The sequence below is a fragment of the Maylandia zebra genome, linkage group LG2, assembly GCF_041146795.1.
Source record: "Maylandia zebra isolate NMK-2024a linkage group LG2, Mzebra_GT3a, whole genome shotgun sequence".
In the NCBI taxonomy this organism is placed as follows: domain Eukaryota; kingdom Metazoa; phylum Chordata; class Actinopteri; order Cichliformes; family Cichlidae; genus Maylandia; species Maylandia zebra.
In genome coordinates this window covers 5,592,317-5,616,061 of record NC_135168.1, presented here as the reverse complement: position 1 = coordinate 5,616,061, position 23,745 = coordinate 5,592,317, and the positions used below count along the sequence as shown (strand labels likewise).

The 23,745-nt window shown below is 38.9% G+C and overlaps 2 long non-coding RNA genes across 3 annotated transcripts; one reads left to right on the top strand and one right to left on the bottom strand.

The window, feature by feature from the left end:
• Positions 1-1,491: 1,491 nt before the first annotated feature.
• On the bottom strand, positions 1,492-5,225 carry LOC143420389 (uncharacterized). Of its 2 annotated transcripts, XR_013100200.1 has the most exons (7): positions 4,938-5,225; positions 4,180-4,219; positions 3,986-4,032; positions 3,629-3,673; positions 2,760-2,789; positions 2,230-2,298; positions 1,492-2,022 (listed from the first exon to the last, which is right to left on the bottom strand). It is a non-coding gene; the product is annotated as an uncharacterized LOC143420389 (long non-coding RNA). The 2 variants fall into 2 exon arrangements; XR_013100196.1 differs by lacking the exon at positions 1,492-2,022 and having other exon boundaries at positions 2,158-2,298.
• Positions 5,226-11,398: 6,173 nt separating this feature from the next.
• On the top strand, positions 11,399-22,820 carry LOC143420448 (uncharacterized). The gene is made up of 4 exons (XR_013100281.1): positions 11,399-12,412; positions 15,854-15,959; positions 19,604-20,788; positions 21,114-22,820. It is a non-coding gene; the product is annotated as an uncharacterized LOC143420448 (long non-coding RNA).
• The last annotated feature ends 925 nt before the right edge of the window (positions 22,821-23,745 follow it).

Below are 23,745 nucleotides of genomic sequence, written 5' to 3'. Positions count from 1 at the left end.
TTGATTTTGTATTGTTTTTACCTGAAGTTGTGTTTTTGACATGGTTCTGTCTGTGAAATAAAGCTCACACACACACTGCTACAGTCCTTCATACACTTAGAAACGAAGCTGCTCCTTTCCTCAGTGCTGACACATAAAGAAGAGTTGCTTTTATATCCAACACGTCTCTGTTCCAGAAAACAGCTTCAGCAGCCTCTGAGTCTGAACTTGGAGTTGGTTATAAGCCACAGGCCTGTGTGCACAGCAATGAGGAAATATAATGCAGTAAGTGAAACATGGATGTGTGGAACAGATTATCCCAAAGGTTGATTCTGTTCATCTGGACGTTCTCAGTGAAACATTTGGTCTCTCGGTCAGGTGACTCCTTTAGTCTCAGCTGACTGCAGCTTTCCAAACCTTTGTCACTGGATCACTCACTTCATCTCCAACGTGTCCCTGACACAGACAGCTGGAGCCGTTACAGCAAAATCATTGATCATCGTTTTTAGAACATTAGCTGGTGTTGGTGGGCAGGCTAGCAGTGCTAATTGTTAGCACTAGTTCTGCTGCTCTCCCTTTGTCTCTGTTATTGTTGGTCTTTAGTGAACAATAGAAAGTGTCTTCATGAGACTGTTGCCTAATGTTCAAATGTAGATAACACCACCTGCACCAACCTGTTACACAGCACAACCCTCTGGTGTAGCTTTGCCCATACGGTAAAAAAATATATTTTAAAATACATTTTAAAATATATTTATATATTTAAAATGTATTTTAGCACATATATTTTTTGGCCATTTTTTGTATATTTTGAAATATATTAATAAAATATATTTCAAAATACAATTTAAATGTATTTAAAATCATTCAAAAAAATATAAATTTAACCCCGTCATATATTTCTAAGAAAACACATTCACATGTAACATCTGAAAGAAATCTTTATTTGATGTTTAAAACATACATATAGCATATCAATCAAGCAAGGAATATTCATTTTATAAGTTTATTCTCATTACATACTTAAACATTCTAAAAGAAACACACACACATATACATATATGTGTGTATATATATATATATATATATATATATATATATATATATATATATATATATATATATATATATATATATATATATATATATATTGTGGCGTGGGTGTGGTCCTTGGCCAGCTGCAGAGGAGGCGTGACGCAGTGAGCTCCCGGGGCGGCGCAGGGGCGGGGTGAACAGGTGTGCTGGGATCTGACAGTGATTGTGTCTCTTTATATGTTGGCAGTGACAGACGGAGACGGAGGTGACAGCAGAGAAAGAGAGCGCGGAGTATATGTGTCCACGTACAACCCCGAGTTTAATAAAAAGTTCTGCATTGTCAAAGTCGCTCCGGCTGGTATTTCTTGGGTCCACCGTTACATATATATATATATATATATATATATATATATATATATATATATATATATATATATATATACATATATATATACACACACAGTCTCAGTTCCCCCAGCTTTCACTGCAATCCTCAAAGCCCTTCTGGACACGCTGGGAAACCCCTTCCTTACCCCCACTGTAACAAACAAAAGTCACAGTTCTATTACTTTTATCAGAGTTAAAATAAAAATGTGATTTATGTTAGCTGGCTTCATTTAGCAAACAGATATTTCTGTTTATACAGATACAGATATTAATACAGATATATTTTACGCATAATTTACCTCTTTTTTTTTCCTAGATGGGAAGTCTATCCAGTTCACATTACAGTAATGCTAACACCCCTTTTGGTCGTCTCTCCTTACCTTCCAGCATTCATAAATCTGTTGACCTTCTTTGTCTGAGACCAACCACTACAATGCATCATCACCTATTTGTATTGGTAACTTACTTTACAACCTATTTTAATGGTTGCAAAGTAAGTTACTTGTGGTGTATGCAATTTTAGATACACAGAAAGTCTTCACTTACTATATATGGCTGTCATAGTGTCCTTATCAAGGGCAGTTCTTCACTCTGCGCCGATGTCCGTTTTGCTCTGTCCTCCTATAAAAAGCATGAACATTTGAGTGTTTGACTAGTTTTAGATTTCCAAAAATTTGATATTTGTACAACTAAACATTTGAACTACAATTATATGCTATTGAGCGATACTTTTATGGGTAATTTTTGGTAAAGAAACTGGTGACAGAGTTGTAGGCTTTTTAAAGTACTATTAGCTAACCATTTGAACTGACTTTCAAAGCTGATTACCTTTTAAATTGCTGTGGATCAAAACCTCCAGTGGGAAGGCGGCCATTAGAAGAACACGCACCATTGAACCTGAAAATAACAAAAACAAACAAAAAACAGAACAATATATAAGAGTCCGGTAGGGTAATAAATCTCTTCTGAAGAAATATAGTTCATTTTGGGTGAAAAACAAAACATTCCTCTAAAATATATATACTGACATCAGCAATCAACATCATGATTGTAATTATTTCCTTTTTAGTACATCTACTGCTGTTTGCATGTGTCAAGCACTACGACTGTATCTATGCATATAAATTCACCATATATATCCAGCAAAAATGTTTTGTTATAGTCAAAAGGAAAACAAACAAAGGCATTCAATCAGAGGTGAGAAATTAATTGGGAATATGAATTATAGGTGAACTATTCTTTACCTACTAGCAATCAAGCTTCTTTAACCAAGAAGCTTGAAATATTTGAATGTAAAATAAAATAAATAAATAAATAATAATAAAAATAACATGATGTAATTAAAATGCACAACTTACATTAAGGAAATCTGCATTTGTATCCACAGGCTAAAAGTAAAACAGTAAATGTGTTAGTAATAGTACAGGTATTTGTAAAAAAAAAAAAAAGAGGCAGTAACTGTGACGCTTCTAGTGGGATGCTAAATGCAGAGATTTATATTTACAGTATAATACTGCATGTACGGGTAGCTGTGTTGTGAACTGTAACTGAATATTAGAGAATCTCAGAGAAATTAAATGTATATATTTTTTGAATTTATCAATCATAAAACCGTCTGTTTTGAAGGCCTGTTACGATAACGACTTTTTGTTGGTCGGTATATTGCACCATAAACAATTGCGACAAGTTATGTCATTGTCATTTTAAGACCATTTTATGTCTTTGAATGTATAATCATAATATAACACCATAATAATGCAAGATCTACACACTTTCAATTGACAAACCGACATCTAATTCTTAAAGTATTTAGATCATTGAAATTAGGAATCAAAATATTAGATACCTTAAAAACTTGAATAAATAGTAAGTTTTCTAACAAATAGAAAACAATGATATTTAATGTTATTGTTTTGTTATCATTATATTTTATTTTTGTAAATATAATGGCAGATAAATTACATCATCAACAATTATTGAGGTCATGTACATGTACTGTGTGTTAAGTCGATATATCGATTATTGTGATAGGCCTACTGTTTTGGTATCATAACGAGCTTGTCAAACATGCATGACCACTAAACAATGTCTAAGCAGTAGTACTGGTCTGAATGACAACAAACATAACTAGTGTTTTGGAAAATCTGTTAGAAAACAGTTATTTCAATAATTATGATTAGCATGTGACACAGACACCGCATAAAAAACCACAACAACAAATACTTACTTTAGGAGGATGGGGGAGGGCAGCATGAGGTTGAGACTTTGACATCTGTAAAAAACAAATTCATGTATTACAAACAAGTCACTTAAAAATACATTAATGTGGCAGACTGTTCCCTGTTCAGATGCAGTGTATAAGTACAATCAGGGCTGTCACAACAATGGGGTGGGGCCAAGTGGCTGCAACCCTAGGTACAATGTGCAGGTATATATAATTACATATAATATATGTGAATAAAGCAAGAATCTGTTTAGGTTAGTCACTGTGCTGACTGATGTTTGCTAGGTTTATATGATTGCAAACTGCACAAAAACAACAACAGCAACAACATTAATGACAATGACAAACAAAATTACTTACATTTATGTAAATCTCACATTAGGAAGATCTGCATTCGATTTCATGGGCTGAAATAAATAGGCAGAAACATTACTGCTAAAAAAAATAAAAAAACAAAAACTCTAAAAAGCCTAAAAATGACTTAAAAAGCAAGGAAATGTGGAACATTGTAATTAGCGAACATTAATAAAGCATAACTGTTCTTTGTTTCTAACCTTGGTAAGTACTCTGTAGCCAGAAGGAGAGGTAGGATTTCTGTGAAAGCCAAATTAAATGTGAATAGGCTTTGATAGTTATTGAGAAGGCAGAATAATAAGAAAAGGCAAAAGTACGTCACAATATAATTAATTAAGTTACATATTTTGATTACCAAATTATGGAAGCGTGGAGCTGCCACCCAGGCAAAAGAAAAATAGAGCTATATCACGTTATGACGTGAAATGTTTATTGTTCTAACATTATGCTTTTCATGTTTGTATAATACAGTGGTTCTTAACCTTGTTGGAGGTACCGAACCCCACCAGTTTCATATGCGCATTCATTGAACCCCTCTTTAGTGAAAAATAAAGTATGTTTTTTTTTTCAAATTAGACGTAGATATGTTTTTTACTGGTGCACAAAATGAGCCGTGCACGTCACAGCGGAGGCTCTGCCGAACCCCTGAGACCAACTCACCGAACCCCTAGGGTTCGATCGAACCCAGGTTAAGAACCACTGGTATAATATAATATCACATTATTATAATATACATAATTGTCACGTTCGCACAATATTGTACGGACGTGATAATTATGTACATTTTTCGTACAATGTTGTTCAAACATGTTGTTCAAACATGATAGTATATTGTTAGAACGATAAACTTTTCACGTTATAACGTGATATACTTATATTTCTCTTTTGCCTGGGTGGCAGCTCTACGCTTCCGTTCCAAATACACGAGAATAAAGTAATATTATATGGGAAAAGGCACCTGCTAGCTTGATGATGGAGGCTTCTTAGACTGGCCACCCGCCTTGGCTTCTTGTCGCCACTCCATGAAATAAAGGTCCGTTTCCTCCATGCCGGCTAATTATTCATCCTCATTAAAATCTCGTATATGTTCAGTTGGCAGAATTGAGAATTTTACATCTTCCAACCACTTAATTAACGCGAACATAATCGGCTTGTTTCTTCCCGTCTCCTGTATCCGGCCGTTCCTCTCGCTGTCAGATTTCGCGCCTCAGAGACGTCGTTATTTTTCAAAAAAAAAAAAAAAAGAAGAAAGAAAGAAATAGCAACAACTACTAAAGAGAGTTTTTGCACGTTCATTGCACATTTGTGGGAATGTTTAAATATTTAATTTTTATTAATTACTTTTCATTATATCTTTATTTTTTAAACCACCGTGGCAATGCGCATGCGCATACACTCCTGCACGCAAAGGGCTTTGGAGTTGACGTAATGTCGCAATGCATTGTGGGAGCGCAGCACCATCTTGGCAGGTCACGAATCAAAACAAGTTTGCTACGAACCATTCTGAAACGTAGCTCAAAAGAAAATGACGGTATAGAGACAGATTCTGTCCAGATGCAAAGAGACGGTACTTGATTGTTGAAATGTGGACCCGTATGAAATATAGCCGTGGAGTAGAAACCCTGAAGACCAAACCGCTATTGACTTAGCATGATCTACTCTCATACCTTGTCTGTGGAGTCAGAGCATACACGGCGCACCAATTTCGCAATTATAAATCTCTGGAGGCGCACATCCAATTCACCAAGGACTGGGTACAAGATTTGGCTATTTTTAAGCCTCCACGTTGTGAGTACGCCGTCATTCAAGCAAAGGTAAGTCAGCTTGAGTACTGCGAGTAAAATGCGTTTGATTCCCCCCAACATTCAAATTAGTGCTAGCAAAAATTCATTCGTGAGGGGGAAATTACAGTGAGAACATGTAGAGGCTCTGTTAGAGGGATAACATAGTGAGTTCAGTGCATTGATGTGACATTGTCCTGAAGGATTTAGTTATTCTTTATGGTTAAAGAAATTGCCCTAATTAATTCATATTTATTATAAATAATCCTAATTACACATCTTGCTTCCTTGTTTGTGTCCTGTGTCACTAAAAATACATTCTGTTTTAGTTTTATACATTGATTAATGACCTGCAGAATCTGCTTGTCATATTAGGTGTCCATAATTGTCACTTAAAGTTGAACTTTATGTTTTCTCCCTCTTGAAAGTGATTACATCCTTGCATTACATACTTTAGGTTCATTTTTTGCTGATAGGTTTCTAAAAAGAAACATGCAGATTTAGAATATAACATGCAGCGTTCTATAGATGGATACATAAAAACACTTTATTTGTTACATTTATGATAAATGGATTTGAAAGTAAATAAAACACATTTGTGTCGGCCTTGGCTCATAGTTCTTGTCTTTAAATGAACTTTGTCTGTGTGTGCTTCAGGTCCTGCACTCTTAAAAACTGAATTGCAGCATTGCAGCCACAGGTCATTGTGAGCATCACAGGGAAGGTTGAAGCCGCCCACTGCAGCTGTATGGCTAGAGTCGTGGAGACTTGCAGCCATGTCACTGCTCTTCTGTTTAATGTAGAAGCAACAGTGAGGATCTGTGGCACAAGGACTGTTACAGATGAACCTGCATACTGGGTTTTGCTGGGTAATATGACCAAGATACAGCCAGAGGTTGGCCATAAGATAGACTTCTCCTCTTCAGCTGCCCAAAAAAAAGGTTCTTGATCAAAACATAAACAGACCATTCGTTGTGACAGGTAAAAGAAGCCGTCCTCAAAAAAGAAAGGTTCCACCTGCTACTGTGGAGGAGTTGGATCAACTGATGGGACAATATTTTTCCAAGCATAGTTCTGTTCTGAATAACCCATAATGTTTTAATTTAGGGGGCCATGTAAATACTTTGCATTTACTGAATATGTACTTACTAAATACCACTGTTCAAAAGTTGAATAAAGAAACAAAGAAATGTTTGCCTATTTTTAATTAAAAGCACTTTGTCGAACATCACATCAGTTACAATGTAGAAAAAATGTTATGTATAGTTTACAAATGACAAAATGTTCACATAAAATCATGACAGCATTTGTATAATATCACCCACTGCTAGCATTCTGTAATTTACTGTCTCTTTTGAAAACTTATCACTTATCACATGGAGAAACCTTTGGAATGCAAGCATGCTGATCCACACAGGTATGCACACAGGTGTACACATGGGTATTCACAGACGCGGACTACAGCTTTCTTGGCTGCTGCCTCAAAGCACACTGTGCGCTGTCTATCCTGCGTGCTGCACAATATCGTTTATTATTTAGTAACTATTGATATCTATGGCTAGCTAGTTTATTGTGATGGTGCTTTTTTTTCTATTATTATGTTGCTCTTTGTTGTTTGCTGTCTCCTCTGTTTTGTTTGTTTTTCTCCATACAGGTGACCCAGGAGTTTTTTTTTGTTGTTTGTTTTTTTTTCTCTCTTCCCCCCTTCTCACCGTCTCTTCTCCCCTTTGGTTTTCTTTCTTTCTCTCCCTCTCTTTCTTTCATTCTTTCCCCCTGTCCTGTCCCACAGTTATGTCTGTCCCGTTTGCAACTGAAAATAAAATAAATTCATAATTATAATAAAGGTCAATCAAATGGACCAATATGGCAAGGCCATGATGATCCACTTGGTAAAATAAATCCGCTTGCCATCTTTCTTGGCCTCAAGACAACAATTCTGATGGCTATAGATCCAAACGGGACAAAAAAATAAAAAAATAAAGTAGTCTCAGAATAGTGAATTAAACCAACATTTATTGTTGATTTTTTTTTAACAAGAAAAACATTTTTCAACTGAATAAAAACAATGCCAATAACCAAAATAAATAGAAGCGTACATGAAAACTACACAGTCCTTCACCTTTCTGTCTGATTTTTTTAAGGAAAACAGTTTTTCATTCCACTAAAAACAGGACAAACCCACCAGCATGAACATTAAATAAACTATTACATGTAAAACAAAACTCATTTACAAAATGTAATAATTATCAGTGGGTCCCAGGAAATAGAATGTGACATGGGATTTAGATTTCCGTTACCAGGATGGTCGGGTTCAGCGTAGTCTTTATCACCACCTGTCAAAGACACATCATCAATATTCATGTTTGCTCAGGTTATTCACTTGTTCACATCTGTCTGAGATCATTCATACTGTTGTATGGATGTGTGTACAGTATGTATATAATTATCAGCTATGTAAAAGATATTATCATCTCTGTTCTTACCTAGTTGGAAGTCCTCCATTCAAACTCAGAGAGCCGCTGGAGGAAGGTGGTGATCCGAGGGCTGATTCTTGTAACCTTCCTCTTTACGACACGACCTGTCTTGCGGCTTGTACCAAGTTTTGCAGGGCATTTTGTTCCCATGTCTGGATTGATCCTCACAAAGAACCTTTTAACGGAAAAAAGGCTGCTTTAATTTCAAAATTAAAACATACGTTACAGCAATCACCTATATGTTTCTGCAACTGTAAAAAGAGAAGGCGAAAAAAAAAAAGAAGAAAAAAAAAAAAAAAAAAGAAAAGTTATCACTACATAAACAGCACAAGACTTAAAAGTATTTAACAAGAGCATTTTTCCCTGGTTTTACTACCACACTGGGGCACATGTTCACCAAAACGCAGCAAACCTTTGCCATCTTATCCAGGAAGGTCACCTTTTTACCCTCACATGGAAGAAGTAATCTGATTGGCATGGTGGTATGTAGCATGTAGTTTGAAGCAGGGATTTCGTAGTGCCCCATGTGTAGTGTTGGAACCCAGTCAGGATTTGTTTCATTCATTTCATAGGCTGGTTTGTTGCAATAATGCCAAATAATTAGCAACTCTATAAATAGAAGGTAGTTCTGCATGTTTGTTCTAAGTTTGTGCTATGATCTCAGAGCGCATTGAAAATAAAATTAACAGGCTATAAAGAATAATATGAACTTATTTAGAACTTACCTGAATGAAAATACTGGAGCACACCAACAGATATCTGTGGCTGGTAGAGAACTGAATATCAGCTCGTCTCGCAGCTGCTATCCAGGCTAGACGCCTTCTTTTGGTAACATCCAACACATAAGCTCCCTCATGATGCTTCCAGGTGAGGAAACAATGAAAAGAGAGCCTGTTTTCAAGCTTATTCCTTTGTCGGTAGTGCAATCTAACATTACAACCGACCACACAGCAAGCATTTGTTTGGCCTGCTAATATGGCGCCTTGACCAAAAATCCTGGCTACGCCCCATCCCGTAAGATCACGCTCCAGAGCCCTATTAACGTACGGATCTAGAAAGAAGACGCTGCATTTTTAACTCTGAGGGAGATGGAGAATGAGCCTATTTCCAAAACAGTGGAGTGTGTTCATTTAAGTACTAAATTGTATATATTGTCAAAAACTAAAGTGTACATAGCAGTTGTTGTATCTTGTTTACTGTATCACTGACAGATAATTTCAAAGTCAATGAACGCTACATTATAGTGAGATATTGTGTAATGTGAAATACTGTAAGCAAATGAATAAACAACCTAATTCGTGATAGACCTTTGACTCTGTTTTGTTTGAATCCAACTGTTTTTTGCAGATGTGCATAAAACATGTTACTTTTAGTATTGTTATCATTATCATCATTATTGCACTAAATATATTTTAAATAAAGGATACTTTGATATACATTCTACTGTAAGGTTGGAAATGTATTTTCTTCACCCTAAAATATGTTTTGAAATGTATTTTGGTTTGAAAGAAATATATTTTCAATTTCAAAAATATATTTTTTTGGAGCATCACAAATACAAAATATATTTACCATATATTTGAAATATATTTTGGCCAGGAAAAATGTATTTTTTTACCGTATGGGTTTGCTGCTGCTGACTTTGAAAATCACACCAAACATGGAATCAAATATATCGACTCAGCTTAGACTACAGAGAAGCTCGGCACTGCTCACAAAACTCAACACAAAAGGCTTTTTAAAGACAACAATCACTTTGACAGACACACAAACACGACTGAGTACAGAGGAGCTGCTGGTTTGAAGCCACAGAAATGTTCAAATGTTTAAACACACTGCAGCATTGCAGCCGTGATGCATTTGTGCTGCTAAGGCCACACACATCAGCTGCCTTACATTTTAGCACCAGTTCATCTCTGACCATGGCAGCACAGTCTTTCCAGTACAGTGATGTTGGTGGGGACAGTGGGGACTGATTGTTCATTGGCTGTAAGCCGGTCACATGGACGTTTAACTGGTGCTTTGGTTGCTCTGTAGTCTGTTGTGCCTGTGAGCTGCTCCTAAAATGAGACAGATTATAATTGTCACCATTCTGTTAATGACTCTTATTATGTGCGCTCTCCTCCACTGTCACACTAAACACATTAAACCTTTATTTTGGTGTAAAGTCAGGATTTATTGGCTCTTCTTAAAAGCGTCATGAAGTGCAAAACTCAGCAAACATTATACAAAAGTAGATTTAGAAGCTGAACAGAAAACATTTAAAGTGACAGTCAGCACAAATCCAGCTGACATCTCCATCCAACCCAAGTCTTCATTTAAAGTCATTATAACTGTGACACACGTTTGTTACAGTATTAATCCTGCCTGATGCTGCAGGGCCAACATCATGAAACAGGCTCAGCATTTATTTCCATTATGAAACTTTATCATTAAAAACAAACCATTGTTCTGCAGTCGTCCCAGGACTGTCGGTCAAACGTTCTCTCCACATGTTTAAGGCTGAGCTCACTTTATCGTCTGCCTGAAGGAGGGAAGCAGATGTTACTAAACATCACAATAAAACATATGAAATGGGTGCACATGAGGAACGTCTGCACTGTTAAAGCCATGCAAACATCTTCACACATGAAGCAGCAACACCTCTCAGTTTAGCAGCAGCTGGTAAAAGCCACAGTGATCCTGGAGCCTCCCTGAAGGACTCGTTCATCAGTAACTGTCAGGAGGACGATTAAACCTTCTGCACACGTCCTGTAGTTACACACTCGGGAGGAAAGACGACGTCCTCGCTCTGCAACATGATCTGTGTTTCATCCAGGACGCTCAAACACAGACTGGTCTCCAAATATTAGACGCACTGGTTCTTCATGCGTTTCTACCTGAGCACTCAGAGTCATTTCTACAACAGGCCTCCTTCACCTGCTGGTGCCTCTGTTTCTGTGTTTGGCTGTTTCCATCAGTGCCTGATGTTTGTGATCTTTGATCTGTTCTGAAGTCTCTCTTTGTGACACAAATGTTGTTTGGCTTCTTTTGCAAACAAGGCAAAAGAACTTTAATGGATTCATTTGCTGATCTTACTGTTCTGATGCAAAGCCGTCCTTTCAACGCTTTAGAAAGAAAATCAAACAATGTTTTTAAAACTTTCCCAAAATGTAAAAGCTATTAAAACCATAAACTTCTGCTCCTTGATCATGTGATTCTTCTTCTAGACTGTCTGTAATTGTTATTGCTGATTGTCAATAAAGTTGTTTTTTATAAGTTATGTTGTAAAGGAAGCTTGTGGCGAGGGAGGAGGGGCGACTAAAAGCAGGTTCATATAGTGGGAAAGTCCTCAGGTCATGTGAGGATATTTACTGATGCGTCAACACTGTCAGATAAAAGAACGGCTGCTGCATTTGTTCTCCCACAAATAAGTTTGGTGATGAGTAAAAGAATTACAGATGATGTGGCAGTTTATACTGGGAGCTGGTAGTGATGTTACTGGCTTGAACTGGGTGGAGGACGCACTAATATGGAGGTATGTGGTTTGCTGGGACTCTAGCAGCGTGCTAGTGAGCACAGGTGATATGTCTTCAGACTCTAGGCAACATATTGTTTTTGATATACTTCATTTACTGTATAGAATCAAACACAGAGGGATAGAAGTGGATTTCTTATGGCTCCCTGTGAATATCGGTGTTGATGCAATGAACAGGACGATAAGTTTAAAAAGGTGCAGCAAGAAGAAGTCGTGCAGGTTTGACTATAAAATACAGTGAAAGTGAGGTGAAGAGTATAATGAAGGTAAAGATGAAGGACGAGTGGCAGGCACACTGGGACAGAGACGGGAAAGGCAGATATTATTATACAGAAAACAGTCGTGTAGAAGAAGCTGCAGCAGAGACCAGGATGGAATCTGGAGAGTCAGAGTTGGTCACACAGGCTTGAATAGCACACTTAAAAAGGTAAACATGACACAGGAAGTGTGACTTCTGTGGACCAGAGGAGACGTTTGACGGGTTGTTAGCGTCGTCAGGATGCTGGATGGAAACGCTGTGCCTGATAGGATGATTACAGGCTGGACTTTGTCTTCCTGTTACAGATGGATCCAGGCCCTGGATGACTGCTGGACACACATGACCCACACTAGGCTGCCTTCATCCATCCTTTCCTCCTTCACTGAGACTCAGAGTCAGCATGTATGTATTTATCAGTGATTTGAATCCTTTCATTACAGAGTGAAGTTAAAGTAGACGTGTGAACACACTAATAAACACAAAGGGACACAACTACTACTGCATGATGTAAAGCTGAAGTATTACACAGCTTTATGAACCTCCTGTTATCCTGGTAGACGAGTACAGCAATAAATCTTTTACTTGAACATCTTCTGGCTCCAATAAGCTTTGAAATGTGACCATGAAGTTAGAGACACACTGACTGAAACCCACAGCTGTGACTGTGGATCACATCCACACACAGTGTAGCTGCTGTCTCTGTGTGAGCCTTTGCACTGCTGCTCGCAGCACCGTTATATCACTCAGCGCTCGCTGCTGTTATTGAATCCACTTTTTACTGTCCGTGCAATCAAGCTCCTCTGCAGAGCTAGAAAATATCTTCGAACCAGTTTATGTGTTAGGGGATCCTTTGCAGCTGTGACTGTTGCCTCTGTTTTTGTCCTTTGGTTCCTGGGAGCCTTTTACATTTCCATCAGCAACAAATATCTGAACAGGCTTTATTGTAGGAAATACAGGAGTAAATAGTTGTCATTATTTATTAGATGTTGTTAAAGATGATCAGATGCTTGTTTAGTTTAATGCTGTGGCTTCAGTCAGCATCACTGTGCTGTATAGTTTTATTTTTCTGATCCTTCTGTTAAAGTTGCTGAATAAAAGCTGGTTGGTCTGCACCTCACCTCTGCCTCGAGCCTCCTTCTTTAAAGCAGCAGAGGCTCTTCATTCAGGTATCACAGCTCGAGTTGTTCTGCAGGAGACCCAGAGTACTGTCCTTGGTCCATAATGACATTAACTTTGATTCATGTCAACACGAAGCCTGAACGTCTGTGATGAACACACTATCAGCATCACTGACATATTTCATCATTTAAAAACACTTCCTGTCACTGTGGTGGTTACAGTGACATCATGCAGTTTGTGCTTTGACCTCCAGAGGGCGACAAATCAGCACAGACAGAGAGCTCCATTCAAACTTTGCTGCCATCAGGAATAATTCTTCAAATATAATCATCAGTGTTTGAGCAGTTATGATATCAGGGACAATCTAGACATGTGTGACAATACTGAACATGTCACATGACACACCTCAAACATCATGTGATCCACTCTCAGTCTGCACTTTCAGTCATGACTTCATGAATTTATGATCAGTTTACTCCTGAAATATTCAAATGCTGCAGGGTGAAGAACAACAAAGTGCTGACACATGTTTGTGTTTCAAACAGGAAAACCAGCAGAAATAAATCATCTTTGGACAACATGACAGAGATTAGTGAGTTTCCAACTTGCACTTGAATGCAGCACAGACAGATTCTGATGTTCGTGGTTGTAAACGTGTCCTCAAACGCCGCTCTGACTCTTTCCTTCCTGCTCAAAGTTCCTCTTTTCTGAACTTGGTGTTTGTGCCTGACGCTGATCGTCTCCGTGTGGAGCTCCGTGTGAAGGTAACGTTAGCAGTGTGTAATGTTTCCTGGCTAACATCAGCTGTGTGCAGCTCAGTTCCAGCACAAATCTGCCGCTCCATAGTTCACGGTAACGGACTCATGAGGTCGACCGTTAAACGCTCTCCCGCCATTTTGTCTGTGTGCGCGGATGTGTACGTTTTTGTTACCACTGTCATCTCATCAATAGCCTATTTGTAAAAGATCTCTGTTCATAGTTTAGTTGGATTTTAAAACTCTGTAGTTGGACAGTTTTATTTTGGACTGATGCTAAAATTCTTGCTGATTGTTTCTGTCGAGGTTTTGTACTTGACATCCGCCATTTTGGATGTGATGAGATGTAGAGAGTGCGTCCAAAAAGAGAAACCAGAAAGAGAACCTGTTTTATTAATAACCTCTTGCAAATAGAAGAATATGAAAAAAACAACAGCAAATAGGATAAAACCTTTAAATTACTTGAATTTTTAAAATCACCATCATCTGTTAACACAAATTTGATCATTTCAAATTTTTGTTTTCATTTTCTCTTCCCAGTTACTTCTTTCTCATTCTCTTCATTCTCCTTGTCACCTTACGTCTCACTCCTTAACTGAAGTTATAGTTCTAACATAAGAAGTCCCACCAACGTCCTTTATTTAATCTCTGTGTTGTCACAGTTATTATCATCAGATCAGACATGAGACCCAGACAACAACATAAGTTTACAAGCTAACATCATGTCAGCTAACATTAGACGATAGCATCATAAACTTTAAATTACTTTGCCTCTGATCAACAGTTTGATTACATTCTCACATCACAGGTTTATTTGCTAAGTGTGAGTCCGCCCACATTAGATCCACTTTTCAGCAGGTGGAATAATTTGTAGTATATAGGTAATACATCAACAATGCTGCCGTGGCTAAGTTAAGAATATTTATAATGTCATTTCCAAAACTTGCATATGATCTGCAATTTGTAGCAGATCTACTGACTGTCACAGAGCAGCTGGAGCAGTCTCAAATGCAGGTCAGTCCACTGCTGCCCCCTGTGGCCAAGTGCCATAGCTACTGCTGGATGAACTCGTGACACATCTGCACCTGTTTCTATGAACACATTGAGTCTGAGTGGCTGCACTTACACTGGTGCATTCAACATATTGAAAGATGGCAGCAATGTGGATTGTCAAGACTCAAACCAACCGTTGAGCAAAGACAGCAGCATCACTTGTTTCTGTTTGTTATACAGCCAGATTTACTCGTGACACACATGTGCAGCTGCTTTATCACCTATTCTGAATTTGTTTCAAGCACAATACATTTGTTACACATGTTGGGATATTGTGTTTGTTATAAATGTTATATACCTGTGTGGTATGTGACTTGTGTTGCCATGACGCCAGGTCTCTCTTGGAAATGAGATTTTTAATCTCAATGAGATTTTTTTTTACCTGGATAAATAAAGGACTAATTTGTAACTTTCAGTGTTTTCCGGTCTTCCAAAAGAAAAAAAACCTTCAACTACATGACATGCAGTTGTGTATTTGTTTTCACCTTATCATACACTTGAAGTTTTACAAATCACCACTTCTTTAGTGAATATCATTTCAGTCTCAGACAACCTCGTTTCTCTTACAGAGGTTGAATGCACCTTCTGCGGATGGCGGTACCACACAGTGTGCGTGGACTTCCCCTGCACAGAAGGCAACTACAAATGCTGTGAATGCTAAATAAACAGAAACAAATGATCCCTGTTGTCTTTGCTTGATGATTGGTTTGAGTCTTGACAATCCACATTGCTGGCGTTGCATCTTTCAATGCCAGCAATGGCAGGTATCAGTGCTCAAAGCTTTTGTGTTTGTTTCCAACAAGTTGCCCACCTTGGGAAACAAAAATGTGTTCTTTTACTTGTCAGATGAACATATGAGACACTTTGACTCTTCAGTGCAGTGTGGAGCCTAACAAAGATCTGTTTTGTGTCCCAGCTGATCAGCAGGAGGAGGAGAGTCTGACGGAGCAGCAGAGGAACATTTTCAGCTACTTGGACTCAGCTCAGCCACTACAGAGGAAACAATGAGCTCAACACAGAAGGTGACAGACAGAGCAGGACCATATGACCAAAGATATTTATCACCATATACATTTGAACATTTGCCATAACGATGTAGCTGACGATAGAATTGACACCAGACAAAATACTTTACAGCTGCACAACTTTATTAAAAACCCACCAATGTATTTTCACTGAAACAAGCAGCTGTTGTTTATGTGCATTAAAGTTATATAAAAATGTAACAGTGCAAATGCAAATTCCTCGCTGACAGTTTAACCAAAAGGCGTTTCCAGTGGAAACTGGCCAACACATCCTGAGCATAACCATGTATAATATCCACTAAACTTCAGAAGAGGTTATACAGTCGTGGCCAAAAGGTTTGAGAATTGCATAAATATTGGAACCTGGAGAAGTTGCTGCTTAAGTTTTTATAATAGCATTTTGCCTGCACTCCAGAATGTTATGAGGAGTGATCAGATGAACTGCATCGTCCTTCTTTGCCATGAAAACGAACTTAATCCCCAAAAAGCCTTACCATTGCATTTCATTGCTGTCATCAAAGGACCTGCTGAGACCATTTCAGTGATCGTCTTCTTAACTCAGGTGAGAATGTTGGCGAGCACGAGGCTGGAGATCATCATGGCTGTATCCCGATTCAGGTTCTGCAGCTTTAAAGTCCTCAAGGGCCGCGTACTCAAAGACCGCTAAGGCCGAAGTGCGAGGCTCGTGAAATGGGACGTCTAGCCTCCGTCGCGCTGCCCAGGTTGCCTAGCAACCATGATACTAACAGCTGGAAACGTTTCATACAGCTTTGTTTGACAGAAATGAAGGAGAACATATTTAGTTCATTTGTTTCTACATGAGCTCTGTGTGATTTGATGAGTATCTGAGGCTGAGACCACAGGACTGTGAAACATGATTGTTGGGCTTCATTTCTGTGCTGAACAGTCGTTTAAGATTAGCTGTAAATAAAAATTAGCTGATGTTGTTCATGAGACTAAAGTCATCTCACTGTGGTAATGTAAATATAATATGGCCAATATTATAGTTATTATATTAATCACTTCACTCACAGACAAGTATCTGTGACAGTGTGTATATAGATGTATCATATATAAGAGACAAATATTGTTCATTTAATATGTTGGTACTAAATGTGGCTCAGTGCTTACATATATGTGTAAAAAGCAAATGTAGGAGCTGTGATAACTGTGTCTGATAGAATGAAGAGTCGACTGATATATGAAATATTCCTTTATTGGGTGAGAAAATCAGACCATGTCATAACTGCTGTAAGTCACACAGAATAGATATCAGAGCCTTAAACAGGCTGACTTCTGCTAAATGGGTCAAACTGGGCAGAAAGTCTACAAACACATAACATCCTTATAGAATATGATGTAACACTATAGATCAACTTAGCTCAGAATATATAAAGCATATAAACAGTTACAGCAATATGATGCAACAAACACAGCAGCTACTGATCCAAAATACTCAAAGCTTCATAGAACTGGAACCAACATTTATTTTAGCTCCATCCTGCTGCTGATACAGACTTTAGGTTTCTGAACATTAAACTTGTTGCTGCCTTTCATAGTGTGTAACTTGAAGGCCCTGAGTACTTTCTCCCACACTGGAAACACTGGGATGATCACATTATTTGAACATTACCTAATAAGACTGATTCAGCACAGACAGTTATGTTAAACTTTCCTAGCAGTCCTTCACAAACAGGGAACAGTCTGTCTATTCTCTCCATCTGTCAGCTGCTGCTGGCTCTTCCTCCTCCTCTTCCTCACACACTGCTGAGTTTGTCCTGGTGGATCATCAGGGCTGCAAAGCCTCACAGATGATGTGCAGCAGTGGCTCCCTCAGTCTGTCCTCACTCTGGACACTTGCAGTCGTCACACATGGAAATCAAATGTGTGATAAGCTGCAGGATTCAAACACAAGTGTAACTTATAAACACATGTTCATACTTTTATTCCACAATCAGAGAGAAAGAAACAGAGAGAGAGTGCAGGACAGACAGACAGGTGACAGTCTCAGGTGTACACACTGCTACACAACAGCACCAGAGAAGCAGGATTTAGTGTTTGTGTTATTACGAGTGTAAACAAGAAGAGTTCCAGATGGTGCAGTGGACACATGTGTGACTGCTGTGATTAAAGCATCTTTCTTTCAGCTTAACGAGTGAACCGTCAGCTCGTTCAAACACACGTTAAAGTGCGTTTGGCTCGACACCACCGAACAGAGGCAGCAATATAACACAGCTAACATTAACAGTGCAGTGGATCCTGCTTGTGCCGTGATGTTCAGGACTGCAAACCGAGCAGCATCACTGACTTTCAGCTTGTTGTGTTTGTGGATATATGACTGACTTTAATTATCCACAAAATCATCACATTCTCTGTCAGATTAAGGTCGACTATTGAACGGCGTATATTTTAAAGGCTTTAAAACCAAGTTAACGCTGAAAGTACAAACATCACTAATGTCACATAACTCTGCCGACAAGGCATAGCTATGGCTATGAAATGCTCTTTGTGTATCACTTCTTCATTATGAAAGATGTCATTAATGCACTAGTAATGTCTCATCTGGAGTATTGTTCAATCATTTGGTCAGCAGCTAATAAGACAGATCTTAACAGACTTCAGTTAGTCCAGAATAAGGCGTCCAGATGTGTGAAGATGTTCATACTATACTAATATTGATCAAATGCATAATAACCTTTCTTGGCTTCCTGTACAGGCTAAAATATTCTATGGCTTACTTGTAGTTCTAAAGAAAGCAATTCTGTTAAACACACCACATTTATTCTGCTCAGCTGCAGTATCCAGATGAAATACATCATCATATTACACAGTTTTCAACAAGCTGCAATTTAGTAAATGCTCGAGTTAAAAGTAACGTTTTGTAAAACTGTTACATTTAGAGCAACTTTTAAGTGGAATAAGTTGCCTTAAAAAATTAGAGAATTATTCAAAACTTCAATGAACACTTAAAAGCCGATTTACAGAGCTTTCAGTTGTTGTAAATATTGTAAGACATGATTTGTTTTTGAAATTTGTGTAATGTGCATCAATGTTATTGATATTATTATTATTATTATTGATTGCTTATATTTGAACAATTGTGAAACCTCACTGTGGATGTAAGAGTGAAATTATGTGGATATCTTGAATCCACTTTATTGTGTAATATTTTATGTGAGTATTTGACGGAAGACGAGCAACATCTGTTGTGGAAGCTAACGGGGTTCCTTTAGAATAAACAAACATAGGATTTATTATCACTGAATAATTCTGTATAAATCTATACAAATTATAGAAATATGTAATAGGAAACAACAAAATAATCTAAATTATAAAATAGTGTGTGTGTGTGTGTGTGTGTGTGTGTGTGTGTGTGTGTGTGTGTGTGTGTGTGTGTGTGTGTGTGTGTGTGTGTGTGTGTGTGTGTGATTTTAGTGTTTGAACAGTCATGAATTATCTTTAACAGCAGGTTGGATGTAATGTGTTAGAACTACCAGCAGGTGGGGATAAGAGACCTTTAAGGTGTTTGGTGCCACGCTCCACCTTCAGGTTTAAAACTAGTGTTAATGGAGTTTGAAGGTTGAGTTTGTTCCACGACTGCATTTCACTCACTGCCTCTGTTTGTATCTCTGTCACTGCAGAACCAACATAGAGCCAGAAGTCAGCGCTCTCAGGAGGCCGACAAACCTCACAGAAGAAAGGGAGAGAAAAAACACACCTGTGACGAGTGTGGGAAGGGTTTTACTGTGAGGGCTAAACTAAAACAGCATCAGGTCATCCACACTGGAGAGAGACCGTTCAGCTGTGACTTGTGTGGAAAGTCTTTTTCCTTGAAGGGTCACCTAAAAACACACCAACTCATCCACAGTGGAGTTAAAGCGTACAGCTGTGATCAGTGTGGCAGAGCTTTTACTCAAAGTAGCCACTTACAGAGGCATCTAGTTACCCACTCTGGAATTAAGCCATACAGCTGTGACGAGTGTGGGAAGGGTTTTACTGTGAGGGATAAACTAAAACAGCATCAGGTCATCCACACTGGAGAGAGACCGTTCAGCTGTGACTTGTGTGGAAAGTCTTTTTCCTTGAAGGGTCACCTAAAAACACACCAACTCATCCACAGTGGAGTTAAAGCGTACAGCTGTGATCAGTGTGGCAGAGCTTTTACTCAAAGTAGCAACTTACAGAGGCATCTAGTTACCCACTCTGGAATTAAGCCATACAGCTGTGACGAGTGTGGGAAGGGTTTTACTGTGAGGGATAAACTAAAACAGCATCAGGTCATCCACACTGGAGAGAGACCGTTCAGCTGTGACTTGTGTGGAAAGTCTTTTTCCAGGAAGGGTTACCTAAAACAACACCAACTCATCCACAGTGGAGTTAAAGCGTACAGCTGTGATCAGTGTGGCAGAGCTTTTACTCAAAGTAGCCACTTACAGAGTCATCTAGTTACCCACTCTGGAATTAAGGCATACAGCTGTGATCAGTGTGGCAGAGCTTTTACTAACAGTAGCCACTTACAGAGGCATCTAGTTACCCACTCTGGAATTAAGGCATACAGCTGTGACATCTGTGGAAAAACTTTCAGCCAGAGAGAGAGCCGAAATACACACCTACGCATTCACAACAGACATGATGTGTACTGCTGTGAACAGTGTGGCAAAGAGTTTATAACTCACACAGACTTACAACGACACATGTTTACCCACACTGAGGAGAGACCTTATCAATGTGACCTGTGTGAGAAGACTTTTAAATCTCCACGTCACCTGAGACGACACCAACAGATCCACACCAGAAAGAGACTCTACAAGTGCAGCTACTGTGAGGTATGTATTTATATTGTTATCTTGTCATTTTAGCCTGACTGTTTGGAACAACTCTGCTCATTAAACTGTGTTAGCATGTTAGCAATTCTACTGCATGGAAAAGCAGCTCTGAGTGATTATTCAGATTTTCCTTTCAGTTATGATTTTAGTATTACTGTAGTATTGTGGTGGTAGTATTGTAGTTATTGCAGCCCAGTAAACTGAGTGTGTTAACTGAAACAGTCAAATGTAGTTGGACGTCTGCAGAGATGCTCTTTATTTCAGGCGACGTTCAGGATACAAATGTTGAAGGACTGACTTACACTGTCTTTGTGTCTTTGTTTAGAAGCAGAGCGACACAGATGGATCCAGTTCTCAACCCTGTCATCACTGTGGTGGTGGGAAAGACTTTCATTGTGACCTCTGTGGAAAAACTTTCAGTTGGCAAGCTGCCCTTAAAACACATCAACGTAGACACACTGGAGACAAACTGAAATACTGCAAAGAATGTGGGAGAAGCTTCACCACACCAAGTGAGTTAAAACAACATGAACTGATTCACAGTGGGGTTAAAAAGCACCTCTGTGATCAGTGTGGGTCATCCTTCACCACTGCAAGGGACCTTAAATCACACAAACGAGTCCACACAGGAGAGAAACCACACAAGTGCAGACACTGTGAGAGAAGCTTCTCGCATTCAGGTCATCGTAACAGTCATGAACGAACACACATAGAAGGAAACTACAGCTGTGACCAGTGTGACAAGAGCTTCAGGAATCTCAGTTCATACTCTGCACACAAACGATCCCACGTTACTAATAAACTGTTTCACTGTTACCAATGTGCCCAAACATTCACCTCATTGTCTGCTCTGTGCAAACATCAGCGCGATCACTCAGGGCTGAAATCACTCCCATCACTGGATCACAGTGAATCTGAAGACACAGAAAGATCCTCTGGTTTCTGTGTCAGACTCAAAAAGCTTGAGATCAGGCTCCACAGAGTTCAGATAGAATCATTTAAACTTGTGTTGAACTGAACTGGTTGCTGGGCTGAACTTCTACATAATACAGATCTACATGGGATCTTCTTTTCTGTTTTTTACTGAGTCAGTTTTGTCCTTTTTTTTCTGTCCTGGTTTTGCTCGTCTGTAAATGATTGAAACTCAGTCAAATAGTTCATTGTTCTCCAGCAAAACGTTTTGGAAACTCATGTTTAACCTTTAAAACTCTGACATGTTTTAGCACACAAGGCTTCATCGGGGAGTTCACTCATGATTGGACCATGAGAACAAAGGTTTTTAGTTCTTTCAAAGAGAGTCTTGGAGATGTTTGATGTTTCTGTTTTTTCTACATAAAGGAATAAACTATTTTTCTTGCTTCATGTAGTGTGGAAGTTTTTAATGTTTCTTCATCTGTGATGTTCTTGAATGTGTTCACGTGAAGATGGTATAAATAAACTGTTGTCAGAGATTTACAGTTATCAAACAGTTAGGTGAATAAACAACACTGAGACACTTGGAGACGGTTAACGTGCTGCACGGGTGAGGGCTCAGAGAGGACTCACACCGAGCTGCAGTAGTCGTTTATTATTTATAGCAGGGTGAAACAAGCATAGCAGTTTCCTCTAATTTTGCATATATGTGTGTGTGTGTGTCTAAGTTCGTATAAATGTCATAGGGTGAACTTCCTCTTTCTATAAACAGAGCGAGTAGTACATTTTGTTCTTTTCCTATTAAGAGTAAAATATGAACATATACTTTAATGCAACATAAAACTCATAAAAGCGTTTCTTCTTTAACATCCCCTCCTGATGTTAATATTTTTCACTTAATCATACTTTATTATCAGCCAACAATCACTTGCTTATAACATTTTCAATTGTAGCATCATTCAGTATGTGTGTGTGTGTTTCTATACTAAATCTTCTTCATCCGATTCATCTTCTAGTGGCAGTCCAACATAGGTAATTACTGTGGCCTGTACCATTTTGTCAATCATGGATCTTATGCATGGTAGGATACATGTAGAAAACAAGCACAATAATAGAAGCAGAACTCCTTTCAGTACGAGTCCTTTTATCACGAGGGTCTTCCAGCTGCCACTCAGCAGCCAGGTCAGCCAGTCCTCATTGTTCGTGACATAGTCTTGTTGCTGCGCATTACTCAGTTGTCGCAACTTGTCTAGGGCGGTGGTCATGGTCAAGGAGTGCACGTTGTCCGGGATATAGGTGCAACAAGTGGTGTTGAATAAGACACAGAGGCCCCCTCTCTCAGCGAGAATCATGTCCAGGGCGACCCTGTGTTGCATGACCACTATTCTGATCGCGTTGATTTCCTCATTCTGAGCCTTATTTATCTTTGTTGAGCTGTTCAGGAAAAGTCCAAATCGGTAGTCAAGAGTCTCAATTCTTAACGTGTTTTTTCCAGTTCCGACCCATGGGAACAGTGAGTGCAGGACCTTCTGTCTGGTGGTCCACAACTTGAACTCCGCTGGTACATCACTGCCCCAGATTGGGTCATGGGGTTGCACGTCATCAGTGTTCCTCTTGCGTCGTGGTTGGTTCTGATGGAATACTCTGAATGTGTGGTCTGACACTAAAATTAGGGCGCAGAGTCCGGTACAAGAAAAGCTCACAACTAAGACAAAACTGCTCCTGCAAGGAAAGCTCACTGTTATGCATGCAAGTCATCAAGATGACATCATCAAGATGGCGCTGGAGTGACGGCAGCCTTTCCAAGTAGCTCTGCAACACCGCACCTTTTTGTTAACTTTAACTTTTTAGACTAGGCTTTTCAAACTTTTTTTTCACCTTCCTCTACTTATACCTCTTAGATATAGCGATACAAGATGGATAATGCACTTTTTAAAACTTCTGGAACCAGTTCCTTCATCTATTCGAGAGCGGAGCTGCTGGCACTAAAAACAAAGGGACAGACCGGCATGCGACACAACATCCCGGCCGAGCTAAAGAGGAGC